The 16,185-nt window shown below is 34.2% G+C and overlaps 1 protein-coding gene and 1 long non-coding RNA gene across 4 annotated transcripts in view; one reads left to right on the top strand and one right to left on the bottom strand.

Moving 5' to 3' along the window:
• Positions 1–16,185, top strand: part of LOC108069518 (aminopeptidase N) — a 502,889-nt gene that overhangs the window by 341,057 nt on the left and 145,647 nt on the right. The gene's annotated exons all lie outside the window — the stretch shown is intronic.
• On the bottom strand, positions 12,837–13,515 carry LOC138912887 (uncharacterized). The gene is made up of 3 exons (XR_011418433.1): positions 13,432–13,515; positions 12,979–13,169; positions 12,837–12,914 (listed from the first exon to the last, which is right to left on the bottom strand). It is a non-coding gene; the product is annotated as an uncharacterized lncRNA (long non-coding RNA).

The following is a 16,185-nucleotide window of genomic DNA, read 5'->3' as shown; positions in this document are numbered from 1 at the left end:
TTTTTTAAGAAAAAATAGATAAGAATTAAATTAAATTTACATGTTAAAAATTTTAAACTCTTTTTCAATTTTGGAGAGTTTTGACTATTGCTGTCTCGCTCTTACCCAGATACATTTATGCATTTTTATACCCTTGCAGAGGGTATTATAATTTTGTTCAGAAGTTTGTAACACAGTGAAGGAGACGTTTTCGACCCCATAAAGTATATATATTCTTGATCAGTATCAATAGGGGAGTCGATATAGCCATGTCCGTCTGTCCGTCCGTCCGTCTGTATGTCTGTTTCAATACCGTTTGCGAGCTCAGCTTAAAAGCTAGCGCCTTGAAACTTTCACAGTCGTCCTAAAACATGTGTACGCAGATCAAGTTTGAAAGCCGACCCGATCGGACGTCTATATCCTATAGCTCCCATAGGAACAATCGGATATAGCTTTCACAAAATGAAGATATTTCGCTCAGAGTAAGAGCTTTAGACATGAATCTTATTCGTTTACGCATACCTTGATCAGGGTAAAAGCGCGTGAGTTATAGTATGAAGTGGTTAAAGGGGGGCTTCTTGGTCATCCAATATTTAAATGCGAATTGAATTAACACTAGCTGTGTTCTCTTTGGTAGTTCCAAACGGAATAATTTTATTGTGGTTTGAGATTCGAATCAAACCTCTGCCAAAGAATTTTATATGTTTACAATTATGTATGTGTATGTGATTAAATGCTAACAAAGTATTTTCTGGAGCTCTGCTGAGTGGGTGTCGTTTAGCAACATCCTGCCTTGTGCTTATGTGGGACAACGAACGTCTAGCTGCCGGTCACTGTCCACTTGGAAGAGGGTAACACGGGGAGGTTTAGGCGGTGGCATAGTCGATGGTACCGGTACGGTAACTCCTCCCCCCCTGGAATGGAGCGATGGCCACATCTGTGGTATATCCAGAGCGACATTGTGCAGAAAAGCATTGGGGGTGAAGATTGTTCTTGTTTTTCTAATTCTCCATATTGCCAGTACCGTTATCGCTAGAAACACCAGCATACCATATATTACGGAAAAATGTGTTTCCTGTACCTTTCCCATGTACACTACTTTTTTGAGGTTTCTCATATCTTCAAGATGTAGGACTTCTAGATTTAACTCCTGTTTGGTGTTATTTATAAGTATCTGCTTACTTATTGTAGTGGTAAGTACTATATGGTCCTCTTTATGTTCCGTCACTTGGCCATCATATTTTATGCCATTTATTTCGATCGAACAGTTTGCATATTTGATTGCTAACGCCCCCGATACTGTAATATCTTCTCCACACGTGTTGTTTGCAGGTAAGTTCAAGGCATTGAAAATGACTATGTGTCCATCCTCAGGTGCCAAAACCATTTCTCTTCCTTCTAGATTTACTGAATCGCATATTGGTGGTTTGTTCGTTAAAATCTTCCTTAAGCACTCCTTTCCTTTTGTCTCAACACCCAACTCTTCGCTCTCACAAATAAAAGTTTCATGAACTTTTGAACATTGGTTGTTAAAGAAACTTATTTTATACTTATTAATTGCTACATAATTTGGTATTATTAATAAATGTGTTCCATTAATTGGAATTGGTATAACATGATAAAGCTGATAGACATTTGGCTCAAAAATTGGAGCTCTTACCCTAAATATTATGTCTGTCTCATTTATTTGTGTCTGTATATTTATTAGTTCATATACTTGTTCATTTGAAACAATTTTGAGCCCTTGACTTTCGACAAACTGTATAATCCTATCTAATTCTGTCTCTGCTAAAATGAATTTAGGCACAATGCGAAGTTTCGCTAACAATATGCTTTCCGCAATATTGTTCAAGTGTACTGTTAACAAATCAATACTGTAACTAATCCTATTCAAATGCTGGAGCATATGTATTTCATTGTGCTCTTGTGTTAGTTCCCTAAATACGTTATTCTTATAATTCTTTATAAACAAATTTATATCTTCCTGCTCCTTATTTATATGCTTAGTAATTTTCGTAAACCTACTCATGGTTTCCTGATAAAAGGTTCTTTGCTCGTCCGCTTCTTTTGTAAGAAACCTTGTTTCATTTCTTAATTCTTTTATTCTATTTCCTATTTTCTCCTCATCATATGCATCCATATTTCCCGAAACTATTTTTATCATGCTTCCTAATCCATTAAAAATTCCTCTTTTGACCCTATTTCTTGGTTTAAGTACTTCTAGCTTCTCCTTCACCTGATACAATTTTTCCTTAACCACCTGGACTGCCTCACCTGAGAATCTAACCTTCTCTATGTCTAACAACGCGTTCTCAATCTGTGCAATATTACCTTCATAGTCCTTAAAGTTTATTATATGGTCGAACATCTTCGCTCCGACCATTACTCTTGCCTTTCCCAGTTCCATTTTTACGATCGCCTCTTCTCGTTTTAGTGTTTGCACATCCATTGTCTGTCCATGGACCAATATGCACCTGTAACCGTGATTGACTAGTTTTTATTTTGTTTAATTCTTTTTTTACAACAATGTAACGCCATTATCCTCATCTACTGTGTGTTCCGTAAACCTAGGTGTTAACTTATTTCTCCTATTCTCCTTCCTATAAACTACATCCTCTTTTTCCAACTCCATGGGTTCTTCTCTTCCTTCATTTAGTTTTCGCGTCCTTTCCTGTTTTTGTCTTTCCAACCTGTTCTTAACTTCCTTATACATTTCCTCCTGATACGCATTTAACTTCCTTAAGTACTCATGCTCCGTATCGAAATTAATTTCCCGTTCAAAAACGTGTGTTCTCCCCGAGAATAATTCGAACGGCTTCAACTTCGTACTGGAGTGTATTGAGTTATTATAAGTTAGGAAAACTTCATCTAAAACTTCCTCATGCTCATTTTCTAGTTTTAAGTCCTTCCTTGTTTTCATAATTATTCTATAAATTTCTGTCAGTGTTGAATGAAGCCTTTCAACCGGTGAATTGCTGGACGATTGTTGAAACGACGTCACATGCAATTCAATTCCGTACTGCCTACAGAAATCCTTGAATAGTGCCGAGGCATACTCTGCGCCTTGGTCACATATGATCTTTTTAGGAACGCCGTACTGACTTATGAACTTCTTTATTGATTTAACAATATTTAAACTGTCCCTTGCCGGTATAGTGTATCCCACAGCAAACCTTGAAAACTTGTCTATTATTGTTATTACGTAGTTTTTGTTGATTGTATATAAGTCCGTATGAACGATATCAAGTGGCTTACACGGGGTTTCCGTATTTTGAAATACCACCCTTTGCGGTTGCCGATCATATTTCAATGTCTGGCAAGTTTCACATGCATTAATGACCTGTGTTACTCGGTTTTTCATAAATGGAAAATAAATGTCACGTCTCATTTTCCAAAACGTTTCATCTATTCCCCTATGATTCCCTGAAGTGTGATACCTTTCTATTTCTTCTCTTTGTTCACTAATGTCTGTTATTTCCCGCATGAAGGTAAGACATCGTACTGCTTTATACAGTTTGCTCCTGCAAAAATAACTCTGAAACTTCTTCTTCTTCTTCTTCTTCTTCTTCTTCTACCTTTTTAAAAATTTCATCTGACGTGTATATCGCACACAACCTGTATGGTTTAAGCACCTCCCTAAGAATTTTAGCAATTTCCTCTTTTGTGAATTCTTTTTCTGTTATCGTCCTTCTTGTCTTATTCCTAAAAGGTGTCACCACTGTTCTGCCTGGTGTCGACCCAACCTCAAATATTAACTGGATATTAAAGTCATTCAGTGGCTTCTCTGCCACATGAATGCAACTTAATTCCAGTTCACTTGTATAGGCCGCACAAGTAGCCTGAGTTGACTCTAGTTCGCTGTTATGAACTTGTAGTTCAATTCTGCTCAAGGCGTCTGCCACGACGTTTTGTGACCCCTTTTTGTAAGTCACCTCGTAGTCATATTCCAATAGTTGCAGCTTCCACCTCACCAACTTGGAATTTGGTTCTTTAAATCTCATGAGCCAAGTTAGTGGGCGATGATCTGTGACTATTGTGAATTTATGACCGAACAAGTACGGTCTGAAGTGTTTTATGCCCCAAACTATGGCAAGCATTTCTTTTTCTACTGTGGAATAATTTACTTCAGCCTCATTTAACGTTCTGCTTGCAAATGCGATTGGTCGATCACTTCCCATTGCTCCTTGTGATAACACTGCACCAATAGCAAAATTGCTAGCATCTGTGGTCAAGATAAAGGGTTTTGTAAAATCTGGATATCTCAACAATGGATCATTGCATAACAACGTCTTGCAATATTCAAAAGTTTTTGTATACTCCTCATCTATGATTATTTGTTGTTTTCCTTTTAGTCTCTTAGTTAATGGTTTCGTTATTTTTGCAAAATCTTTTATAAACTTCCTGTAATAGCCAATAAGTCCAAGAAATGATTTTATTTCCTTTGGTGTTTTGGGCAAAGGAAAAAGCTTTATGGCTTCAATCTTCTTTGGGTTTGGTCTGACTTCTTCCTGTGTCACTACATGCCCTAAATACTCTATCTCCTTCTTTAAAAATTCAGATTTGTCTGTTTGAAGTTTAAAATTTGCTCCACTTATCCTCTTAAAAACTGTCCTCAAATCTTGCATGTGACTTTGTAGGGACGGGGAATACACAATTATGTCATCCATGTAGACCAGACAAATCTTGCCTACCAACTCTCCCATCAGGTTATTCATCACTCGTTGAAACGTCGCTGGAGCATTTGTCAATCCAAATGGCATCCTTACATATTCAAAATGCCCGTTATCTGTTGTAAATGCTGTTTTTGGAATGTCTTGTTTTTCCATCTCAATCTGATGGTATCCGCTAGCTAAATCTAATACCGAGAAATACATGGCTTTTCCCAGTTTATCGAGTACTTCGCCAATTACTGGCATCGGATACCTATCCTTCACTGTCTTCTCATTCAACTTCCTAAAATCTACCACCAATCTCCACTTTTGTTTTCCTGACAGGTCCATCTTCTTTGGTACTAGCCAAACTGGTGCACTCCAAGGTGAGTGACTGTGTCTAATAACTTCCTGTTCGAACAATTCCTGTATCTGATTCTTTATTTCTTCTCTTTGTTTAAATCCATATCTATATGGCTTTTTATAGATAGGAATATCGTCCGTTGTCGGAATTGAGTGAGTTACCGCATTGGTAAATGTCAGTTGATTTCCCTTTGTGTGAAAAATACTTGGAAATTCCGAATACAGTTTTTTAAGGCTTGCCGCCTCTTCTGTATTTAGATGGGACATATCCAATTTTGCATGTCCTGCATCACCCCCAGCTAATTCCATTGTGTTTATCTCCCTGCATACATACTCCTGTTTAAATGGTCTTAGCATTTCGATTTCTACATAATCTTTGGGATCATATGCAGTGACAACCAACGGCTTTTCCAGGTATAATTTCTTTTCTTTTCCTGTGAAATTGACAACTTCTAGGTCGGCCTGTCCCTTCTTTGCATAATAAATTCCACCAGTTATTTCTAACCCTTCTTCCACTAGTGTCGTTTGTATCAAAAATGACCCATTGTTTACTGAAACTGGTAAGGTGACAATTGTTTTAGTCGCCTCCTCCAGAATATGTATGTCAGTGGTCCTATTGGGCTTCAAATGAACTTTAGCTGTCCCTGTCTTGGTTCTTAATACGAGATTTTCTAAATCTAAACTTGCACCTAACTTAATTAATATGTCCATTCCCAATAATCCATCAAACCAGGAATGAAAATGAAATAAAAAGAAATCAAACGATTCCCCTTTTGCAATTTCCTGCAGCTCAACATCCTTTATATAACTGTTTATTTTATGACTCCCTATTGGAGTTTTAACTACAAAGTTTTCTTTCAATTTTTGCTGTTGATCTTTACTAACCATTGCAGGATTTAAATACGAGTTTGTAGCTCCCGAATCTATTAATAATTTTAGTTCTTTTTCGTTATTTACTTTAACTATTACGTATGGTAATGTCGCCTGATGGGTATCCTTCCTTATATACCCTGTCTGTTTTTTGAGGCATTCTGGCAAAAATTTCCTTCGTCCTCAATGTTATTCAACTCCTGCTCCTCCTCTCTTTCTACTGTATTTAATTGCCCTGACTGCCATCTTTTGGCACTTCTAGGCCCAGTTGTTGAGCATTCTGCAATTTCTTGTTTTGGCATTATTGCTTTTTTATTATACCCTGAAGAGTTAGAGGTCGACTGATTGTCATATCCTCTATTCCTATTTCCTTCCTTATTCCACCTGGGGTTCCTATTGTATCCTCCTTGTTGCCTATATCCTTCATTATCTCTGTTAAAGTTGTTATTGTATCCTCTGTTTCTATTATATCCAAAGTTCTGCCTGTTATAACCCCCTGCCATACTAAAATTATTGTTCCTGGGTACCTCTTTAGACCGGTAATAAATGTCTCTCTCCTTAACCGCTATCTCGTATGCTTCCAAGAGCGTCTTCGGAACTCTTCCCCTAACGGCACTACCTAAATTGCCTTTAAGACCCGTTACGAACGCCTCCAGACACGTTTCCTCATATAACTTTTTCTTCGCCTGGATTGCGATGGGGTTCGTATCTGTCCTGTCTATAACATTACACAATGCCTTATGTACATCAGATATCTCTAAGTAAAATACTTCTACTGTTAATTTTTTATTTTCCAAATGGTTTAACTCCCTCAGTAAATCAGGTTCTGACCTCTTGTCTGCAAAATGGGCTATCAAAATTCTTTTAATTTCATCCCAATTTAATCCACAATTTGATTTTACCAAAATGTCATCGGCCTTTCCTTGGATTTTATTCCTTATTTGCCTAAGGATCATTAATCCCATAGGTGTTTGATCCATTCCTCTAATCATTAAAAGAATCTCTTCCGCGTTTAAGATAAACTCGTTTATCCTTTCTTTTTCCCCCATAAAAACATGCATCGACCGGATCACGTCGGAAATTTTCACAGTACCTAACATCTCAAATGTTGCCTGTTGCATTCCTAAATTGTCCTGATGCGCCGTTGTATTAGCTTCCCTGTTCTGCACTGCTCCAGAAGTTGAGGGCTCAAAATTTAACTGTTCAACTATCGTTGGCAAACTGGTAGCCTTTTTTATAACTTTACTTCTAGTCAGGGGTCTAAGTGACTCTTTGACTTTGCTAATTTTTGACATTTACAATTCTCTTTTGTTTACTCCTTTAACTTTTATTTTTTTTTTTGTTTATGCTTATTCTATGGTATATGTGTATGTTGATATATCTGTATATATTGTATTATGTATTTTCTTAGCTTTTTCCTGATGCGTCTTTAATAATTCCTTTTCCTTAGAAGTGAGGTGTGTGTCGGTGTCTTTTATCTGTTAAATTTTGTTATTATCATTTGTTCAATTGTTTTATTAACTAAAAAATTTTTTTTTGTACTGTGTTGGAAGTGTTGTGTATGTGTTTCTTAATTTTCTTTTCACCCTCCATACCCTTGCACGATGCAGTGGTATCGGGTTCCCTTGTATTTTTGTAACATATATATATTCTATTATTATTGCATAACCGTCACCCTTGCGCGATGCAGTGGTTTCCGATATGGCAAAATTTCTTCTTGTATGTGTTATAATTTATTCCTTCTTTTATTTAACTTTGAGATTCACCATATACCCTTGCGCGATGCAGTGGTCTTGGGATTTCCCTGTCTGTTTACTATATTTTTTTCTATTTTACGTTGTCCATCGGTTACCCTTGCGCGATGCAGTTGTACTAATGGCAGCAACTAATAAACAATTTTTTCTTTCACACTTTCTCATTTTTTGCACTGTGCTGAAGCTAACTGGAATTCCTGCGCGATGCATTTATTCCAGCCACGAGCGGACAGTCACTTGCAATAGATATTTCTTTTATAATCTTTTCTTTTTCATTTATTGACATGCAGAGTATTCAACCAGCGACCTGGGTTTCTTTTCCTAAGTTACATGTTTGTTGTTCGCGTCCAACATCGAACCTTCGAACATCTTACTTGCAACTCAATCCGTCGAACTAAATGGTTCGATGACGTTGAAGGTCGCCAGTCGCGTCCAACATCGAACCTTCGAACATCTTACTTGCAACTCAATCCGTCGAACTAAATGGTTCGACGACGTTGCAGGTCGCCAGGTTGCGTCGCACAAGATTCACATTCCACATTATTTAATTTAATTTATTTTTTGCCAATGTTCTTTGTTGTTGTTATTACATCTGTACACCTTTTCTTTTCTATTACCACACACCTCACTTCCATCACATCACTTTTGACTTACTGTTGTATATAGATTACAAAAATAATTGACTTCCTCATCTCGGTCCTCTCAGTCCTCCGGGTATGTGTGTCCTTTCTCCTTCCGGCTGATAGGTCCGGCTGCGCCAGTTATAGTATGAAGTGGTTAAAGGGGGGCTTCTTGGTCATCCAATATTTAAATGCGAATTGAATTAACACTAGCTGTGTTCTCTTTGGTAGTTCCAAACGGAATAATTTTATTTATTTTTTTTATTTAGGCGGTGGCATAGTCGATGGTACCGGTACGGTAACTCGTGCCGATCAGACATCTATATCTTATAGCTCCCATAGGAACAATAGGGTGAAATCGGTCAAAATTTTACGTTTTTCAGGATATTTCGCGCAAAATATAAGCTATTCCCATGAAACTTTCCAAATCGTATTTTTTTGTGCGTACCTTGATCAGGGTAAAAGTGCGTGCCGATAGGAACAATAGGGTGAACAATTTTAAATTTTAATTTTTTTCAATTATAGAATATTTGGTTTTTTATTAATTCATGTTTTTTATTTTTTTTATTAATTTTTTATTAATTTTAGTCAAGTTTTCATTCGTGAAATCTGCAAGGGTATTAAAACTTCGGCTTGCCGAAGTTAGCTTCCGTCCTCGTTTTTGTATATTATTATTCAAGATATTTCGCACAGTGTAAAAGCTATTGACAACAATTTTTCCAAATCGTATTTTTTTGTGCGTACCTTGATCAGAGTAAAAGCGCGTGCCGATCGAACGTCTATATCTCATAGTTTCTATATTAACAATAGTTAAATGCTGTGAAAATATCCCTTTTTTCTATTTTTTTTGTATGAATTAAGAGTACAAAAATATGAATTACAAAGCAGTACTTTGTCCAAAACAAAGCAAAAACTGTCAAAATATGGATTATCACGCCGCGTTAAGTTCGTAATTCCATTCCAAATCGATTAGCGTTTAACCCTGGAAAACAATCTTGTTTTCTTAAAAAAAATTGCTTAAAGTTTTACATAGCTCTCCAACAACCAATATAATAATTTTGATTAAGATTTAAGATATTTGAGGGAATGTTTTTAATGTAAGTTCGCCTTGAAATGTTACAACGGCTTCAAAATGTGATGGGATGTTTATCCTTCGACAGTTAAAAAAAAATTAATGTCTCCAATTTTTATTTTAAAAAGTTGAACCAATAGTATCGCCTTTAAGTGGACATTTTTGAAAAGAATGCCAAAGATAGGATAATTTTACGCTTAATTTTATTTCATCGGTCCTTCAAAACAAATCCTGTTGATATTGGCCTTGCTACCTTGTTCTACCTTTTCTCCTTTGTTAATTGCCCCTGTATTTCTTGCTTTTTAAAGATGCAATTTTTAAATTATTTAAACCGAGTTATGTTTACTCTTTGTAAAGATGTTAATTCTTGATAATTAATTAGTTACCTAAGAATGTAGCAAAGCTTATTTTATGCACATGGGTAAATACAAACCAAATACTCTTGGCGAATTTGCTACCGGGGGGTTTTTGGAAGGTATCCATAGTAGACAACTCTTATAAGGGAATCAAAAATGCGGAGCAATGTTTTGCTTTATGTATTTGACTAATTAAAAAAAAAGGAATTGATTTTCTTCAATTCGATATTACTGCATTTTAACATTGATATTTTGTTTCAGTATTTTTGTTTCTATTAATTTTTCACCTTGATTATAATACTATGCAGCATCAAAAATTTACCTCGATGGATGCTATATTTTTGGATTCGTTGTGAATTCCCAAGCTAAACTGCGTTTTCCAAAAAGTTCACCGACGCAAGGATTCTTAGCAAAAGGACCTCAAAGTTCGAAAAATGCTGAAATTTGCCAACTTTCCGGAGCTCTCAGAGGCAAACGGATTCATGGTTTGATTCGATGTTAAAGTTTTTTAAAAGATACACTCTTTATCTTTCGAACACCATACCTAGAATAATTTTAGGATTTTTATTAAGGGAGAAACAAATTTTAGAAAACATAGTCAAAAATCATAAAAGCATACGGCTGCGGACAAAATAGTAGTAGTATTGATGCCCTGTGTTTTTAAAGGTTTTCCAACTTCGGAATTCATAACGAATATAAAAATATAGCATTCGTCGAGGTAAATTTAAAAAGCATTAAAAATGCTGCTCAGTGTAATTATATTAATAACTAGCAGGGTCTGTAGCCCGCAGCTTCGCCTGCGGAAATTAAAATTGAAAATTAAGCATTGCTTTATCTTTGGTACTTATTTTAATTTTAAAAAATTCCTAATTTTTATTCTATAAACCGAGAAAAGATTTTATCAGAACTTTTTCCCTTGATATCCGTAAAAACAAAAATATTTTGTCCTTTGAAAACTACTTAAAAAACATGTGTCTTTTTTAAATCTTTTTAAAATTATTATGGTTTGTTTGCATAAGTTAACAGATGGACAAAACAGAAACAAACAGATTCCTTTTTCGACACAAATCCTTACACTAATTTCATTCAAAACATTAGTATTTTGAATAGTCTTTATTATATTTAAATATAGAATGTCATACTGGGTTGAGCATGTAATTAAATTCCCAATCCATTGCCATTAAAGCCTAGAAACATTATTTGAAAAAAAATTTCTTTAAGAAAAAAATAGATAGGATACGAATTTGACTAAATTTACATGTTAAAAATATTAAACTCTTTTTCAATTTCGGAGAGTTTTGACTATTGCTGTCCCCAGATAAATTTATGCATTTTTTTGTATGAATTAAGAGTGCAAAAATATGAATTTCAAAGCAGTACTTTATCGAAAACAAAGCAAAAAACTGCCAGAATATGGATTATCACGCCGCGTTAAGTTTGTAATTCAATTCCAAATCGATTAGCGTTTAACTCTGGAAAAAAACTTGTATTCTTAAAAAAATTGCTAAACGTTTTACATACCTCTCCAACAACCAATATGATAATTTTGATTAAGATATAAAAAATTTGAGGGAATATTTTTAATTTAAGTTCGCCTTGAAATGTTACAACCGCTTCAAAATATGATGGGATGTTTAACACAGTTAAAAAAAATTAATGTCTCCAATTCTTATTTTAAAAAAATGAATGCCAGAGATAGGATAATTTTAGGCTTAATTTTATTTCATCGGTCCCTTAAAAAAAATCCTGTTGATATTGGCTTTGCTACCTCGTTCTACATTTTCTATTTCTATTTTCTATTTCTATTTTTTGTTTTTTAAAGATGCAATTTTTAAACTATTTATTTAAACTATTACAAACCAAATACTCTTGGCGAATTTGCTACCGGGGGGTTTTTGGAAGGTATCCACAGTAGACAACTATTATAAGGGAAACAAATATGCGGAGCCATGTTTTGCTTTATGTATTTGACTAATTTAAGAAAAGACATCAAGAAAGGCAATTCCAAATTACTGCATTTTATCATTGATATTTTGTTTCAGTATTTTTGTTTTCACATTAATTTTTCACCATGATTAGAATTATATTAATAATAGGGAAGGCAGGTGGGCGGGGAAGCCGTGAATCAAATTGTTTAAACATTTGAATTTGTTTAAACAATATGAGCACGTGTAATAAAGAGCAAGAGAATCAATTGGTTTGAATATTTAATGTTCTTTTAATATTATCAATGCGATTCGAATTTTAGTTCACAAAAATCGGTTACAAAATGTCTTATGTAAATATGTTTTGGAAATGTAAATGAAATATTCTTTTAGCAAAAGGATATCAGTATTATCTTGAATTGGAATTTGAGCGAATCTCAATTCCTTAGTCAGCTGCAATGCACACACACAAACGTACACACGCATATACATATGTACCTAATGGCTGTGTGTGTAAAATACGCATTTTTTTGATATATTTATTTTGTGCGTGTGTGTGTACATAGCAGAGCAAATCATTGTTTGTTTTTGTTTTTTACAAATCCAAAGTTTGTCAATAACTCAACATTTGAAAACTAATAAATAGTTTGCTGATCGGTCTTTTGCATTTAAAAAAACAGAAGCAATTTTAAGGAAAATTTCTACTGTAAAATTCAGCTTAATGGGATTTCTGTAAGGTATACCGATATTTTAAAATTTAACGTTTACTTAAGATTTGCGATATAATCGATTTTTTTTGGCTGTGGTATTTTCATTTTCCCCTTGCGCGGTCACACTTAAATTGCGACAGCAGGACATACATATGCACATACACCCACCGGAAGGAACAAAACCTCATTCACCCCTTACATTTCTTCCATCTCTGGTTTCAAAATACACGGGGGTGACACAAAAAGTAAGGGGGAAATGAGGTTTCTATCTGGATCTCTGGCAGAAGAATGCAGGACAAAATCCACTGGTTTTTCGACTTCCCACATTATAGATTTTCCACACGTACCCAGTTATGGTTTTCCTCCACTTGCAATATCTGCTTTTCTACACCCTCCCAGTTTTGGTTTTTCTAGACCCTCGCAGTTTTGGTTTTGCACTGCTTTGCAGTATCTGATTTTCCACAATAAAAATCGTGTTTTTTGTAATATTTGTTTGTGTATTTATTAATAATATTTACAATCGAAGCATTGGAACTACAAATTTTTAATGCCTGAAGCATTCCCGGGTTTTGCTTGGCCGAATGCAGTTCTTAGATATCCATTTCTTGTCTGTCTTCTGAAAATATCAAAAATAATTTAGATATGAATGTAAGACCAGGAGTAATAATAAGAGTTACTACCATTATTAGGTCTCCGCACAAAATTAAAGGATCTCTCCAGAAATTATGCCTGGTTTGCCATGGCCGATCATTTACCCTCTGTTCAGTTGTTTTATGTCGGGTATCTATATAAAAAACTATGAGAAGAAAAAATAAAATATGACAAACGCAGGCGCAACACTTCTGGTCCCAAGAAGTCTCAGTCGGCCTGGCTGAAATAAATGTAATATTTTGATTAAGTTAAATAACTAAGTTAGTACTAAAGTACTATTTATGCAACCATTTAATGAACACCTCACACCATTTACCACTGGTAAAGATTAAAAACATTTCAAGTGTCACTGAAATGCAGAATTTGTGTTGAAGATAGCATCCGGAGGCGTATATTTATTAATGGCGAAAATATCTGTGACACTAACCTTTGTAACGCTGAAATAAAGATTATAAAAAGACAAAATTTATTTTATCACTCACCTTTTTATTGCTTTTTAGATTAAAATTAACTATTTTCACTTTTTTTCACTTTTTCCAACTACTTTAAAAACGATGTGACCCTGCATTATATTCTTGATAATACCATACAAAATGCAGATAAGTTTGGTGTAAATTTCGTTGTAAAGTTGGTCACACTTTGGCACCGAATAAACATTTCGTTTAAACAATACTTTTCAGGGACCGTAATCATTAAATGTTACGTATATTTTAGGTATATTAGGCATTTTTCGTGTTATCAATACCACCAACACGAATTTTTATATTTTAACAACACTTAAAAATGGCTTAGGCCACCATCTGACGATCAAATTATTTTATTTCACAGAAAATGTTTAAAAATGTTAAAAACAACCAGTGTTGGGAAAGGTACTGTGTTTTTTTACCTAGGTAAGGTAAAAGGTATTGTCAAAAATAAATACCTAGGTAAGGTAAAGGTACTTAAATTTCCCAGTACCTAGGTAAAGGTAAAAGGTATTTATAAGGTATTTTTTATTTTTTATAATTTTTTTGTTTTGTTCAATGTAATCATTTAAACTTAAAATAAGACTAGTTTTCAGTTTTTAGTCGTCTTAATCAAACAATATCTTTTCATTTCATTTAAATTTAAATGTTTTAATTTTGTGCATATATTTTTAAACCACGCGGCATGAATTATTTTATGCACGTATCACTTCATTAATGTATTTATGAAACCCTCATGTACATATTTGGCGCGCAAAAATTCCGTATGTAGAAACATTGACTATATATTGTGCATATGCATGTATATGCCGTTTGTTTACGTACATACGGCATTTTTGCGCGCCAAATACACTTTGGTTTCATAAATAAATTGATGTAGTGATGGGAACATACATACGTGCACAAAATTATATAAAAAAAAACTGCGATTAGTTATAACTTCACAAAACAAACAATAGAACGGCTGAATTATTAATGCTGCGTTCCGACTATTACAATTCTGAAACGAAACGATACAATGAAACGATACTACAGTGTCGCAGTCAGATTTGGCTATTTTAAATCAGAGCAATGTTTAATACCTATGTAAGTACCTTAATAATTCCAAAGGTATATAAAAATAAATACCTAGGTAAGGTAAAAGGTACTCAATTATTTGTATACCTAGGTAAGGTAAAAGGTACCACTAAATTGTACCTAGGTACGTACCTAGGTAAAAGTATCTAGGTATGTCCCAACACTGAAAACAACAAAAGTTTTCTTTGCAATTTAATGTAATTCCTTGATAAATGTGATCAAATATTTTAATCGTCTTACCGCGGCTTTTCTCTATAATTTGGTTGAATCCCACATTCATTCTTATTATTATTTGAAAAATGTTGAGTAAAATAAAATAATATTATCATTATAGACATTATGATAATAGTTATATAGTTTAATTTTTTTGATTAACAATTATTAATATTTTTTCTTTGAATTTTAAAAATACTAAAAATTAAAACTAAATGTGAGAACAAGTCTTTTGGTTTTGGTGTAAATCATAGGATTTTTGAATATTATAAGTTGGTGATTTTTTTGTTAAAAGAATTATAATCGTAGTGCCATAGAAATCACACAGCGCATAAGTGGCCTGATAGCGATGCTACTCAGAAACCCAACCCAACCCAAAAAGGAACAGGATTTCAAGAACACAAAAACCGACTTCTCACATTCCCGCTGGGCATACATGCGCCAGCAGAACATACATACAAACATTAGGTTATCCAATTTTGAAAATATTGGGGACTTGCTTAAGGATGCTGAATCTCCAAGAAATTTAAATGTAGTTATTTGCGGGTATGCCACAAGATTATGAACATCACATTTTTAAACCATTTTAACAACATTTATAACAGAGAAATGGCAAAAGAAAGAATTAAAAAAAAAACAAATCGATTTTAGGGGCACTTTGGGGTCGTTTTTTGTTTAAATCTCTACGTCACACTGTGCGCTTAATTATTTCCGAATTAATTTGATTTTTTTAGATTTTTAGGTCAATCCGTTCTGGGTGGAATTTGCTACTGACCGTATTTTAGGGGTCGAATTTTATAGTAATTTAGATAGGGAAGGCAGGTGGGCGGGGAAGCCGTGAATCAAATTGTTTAAACATTTGAATTTGTTTAAACAATATGAGCACGTGTAATAAAGAGCAAGAGAATCAATTGGCTTAAATATTTAATGTTATTTTAATATTATCAATGCGATTTGAATTTTAGTTCACAAAAATCGGTTACAAAATGTCTTTAGTAGGTATGTTGTGAAAATGTAAATGAAATATTCTTTTAGCAAAAGGATATCAGTATTATCTTGAATTTGAATTTGAGCGAATCTCAATTCCTTAGTCAGCTGCAATGCACACACACAAACGTACACACGCATATACATATGTATCTAATGGCTGTGTGTGTAAAATACGCATTTTTTTGATATATTTATTTTGTTCGTGTGTGTGTACATTAGGGTGGACTTATTTTGTATGAAATTTCTAAGGCCATGCTCTCACCCCTTCATATATGGCTTTTTTGTATCCTTAATCCATAAAAGAAAGAAAAAGTAAAAAATAATGAGTTTTAGTCGGTGCGCAACGGCTTTAAAGTTTATTACGCATTTTTCAGATTCATCTAGATGCCGTAGACTTGATTTTATACTTGGACAGTATTTTAAAAAGTATCTTAATCACTTTCCCGAGCAATTTAAAAAGGGTTGAAGTCGGTGATAAAATTGAAATCGTTG

The sequence above is a fragment of the Drosophila takahashii genome, chromosome 3L (genome assembly GCF_030179915.1).
Source record: "Drosophila takahashii strain IR98-3 E-12201 chromosome 3L, DtakHiC1v2, whole genome shotgun sequence".
Lineage (NCBI taxonomy): Eukaryota > Metazoa > Arthropoda > Insecta > Diptera > Drosophilidae > Drosophila > Drosophila takahashii.
Note: the sequence above shows the minus strand (reverse complement) of the source record. Positions and strands in the feature narration are given on the sequence as shown.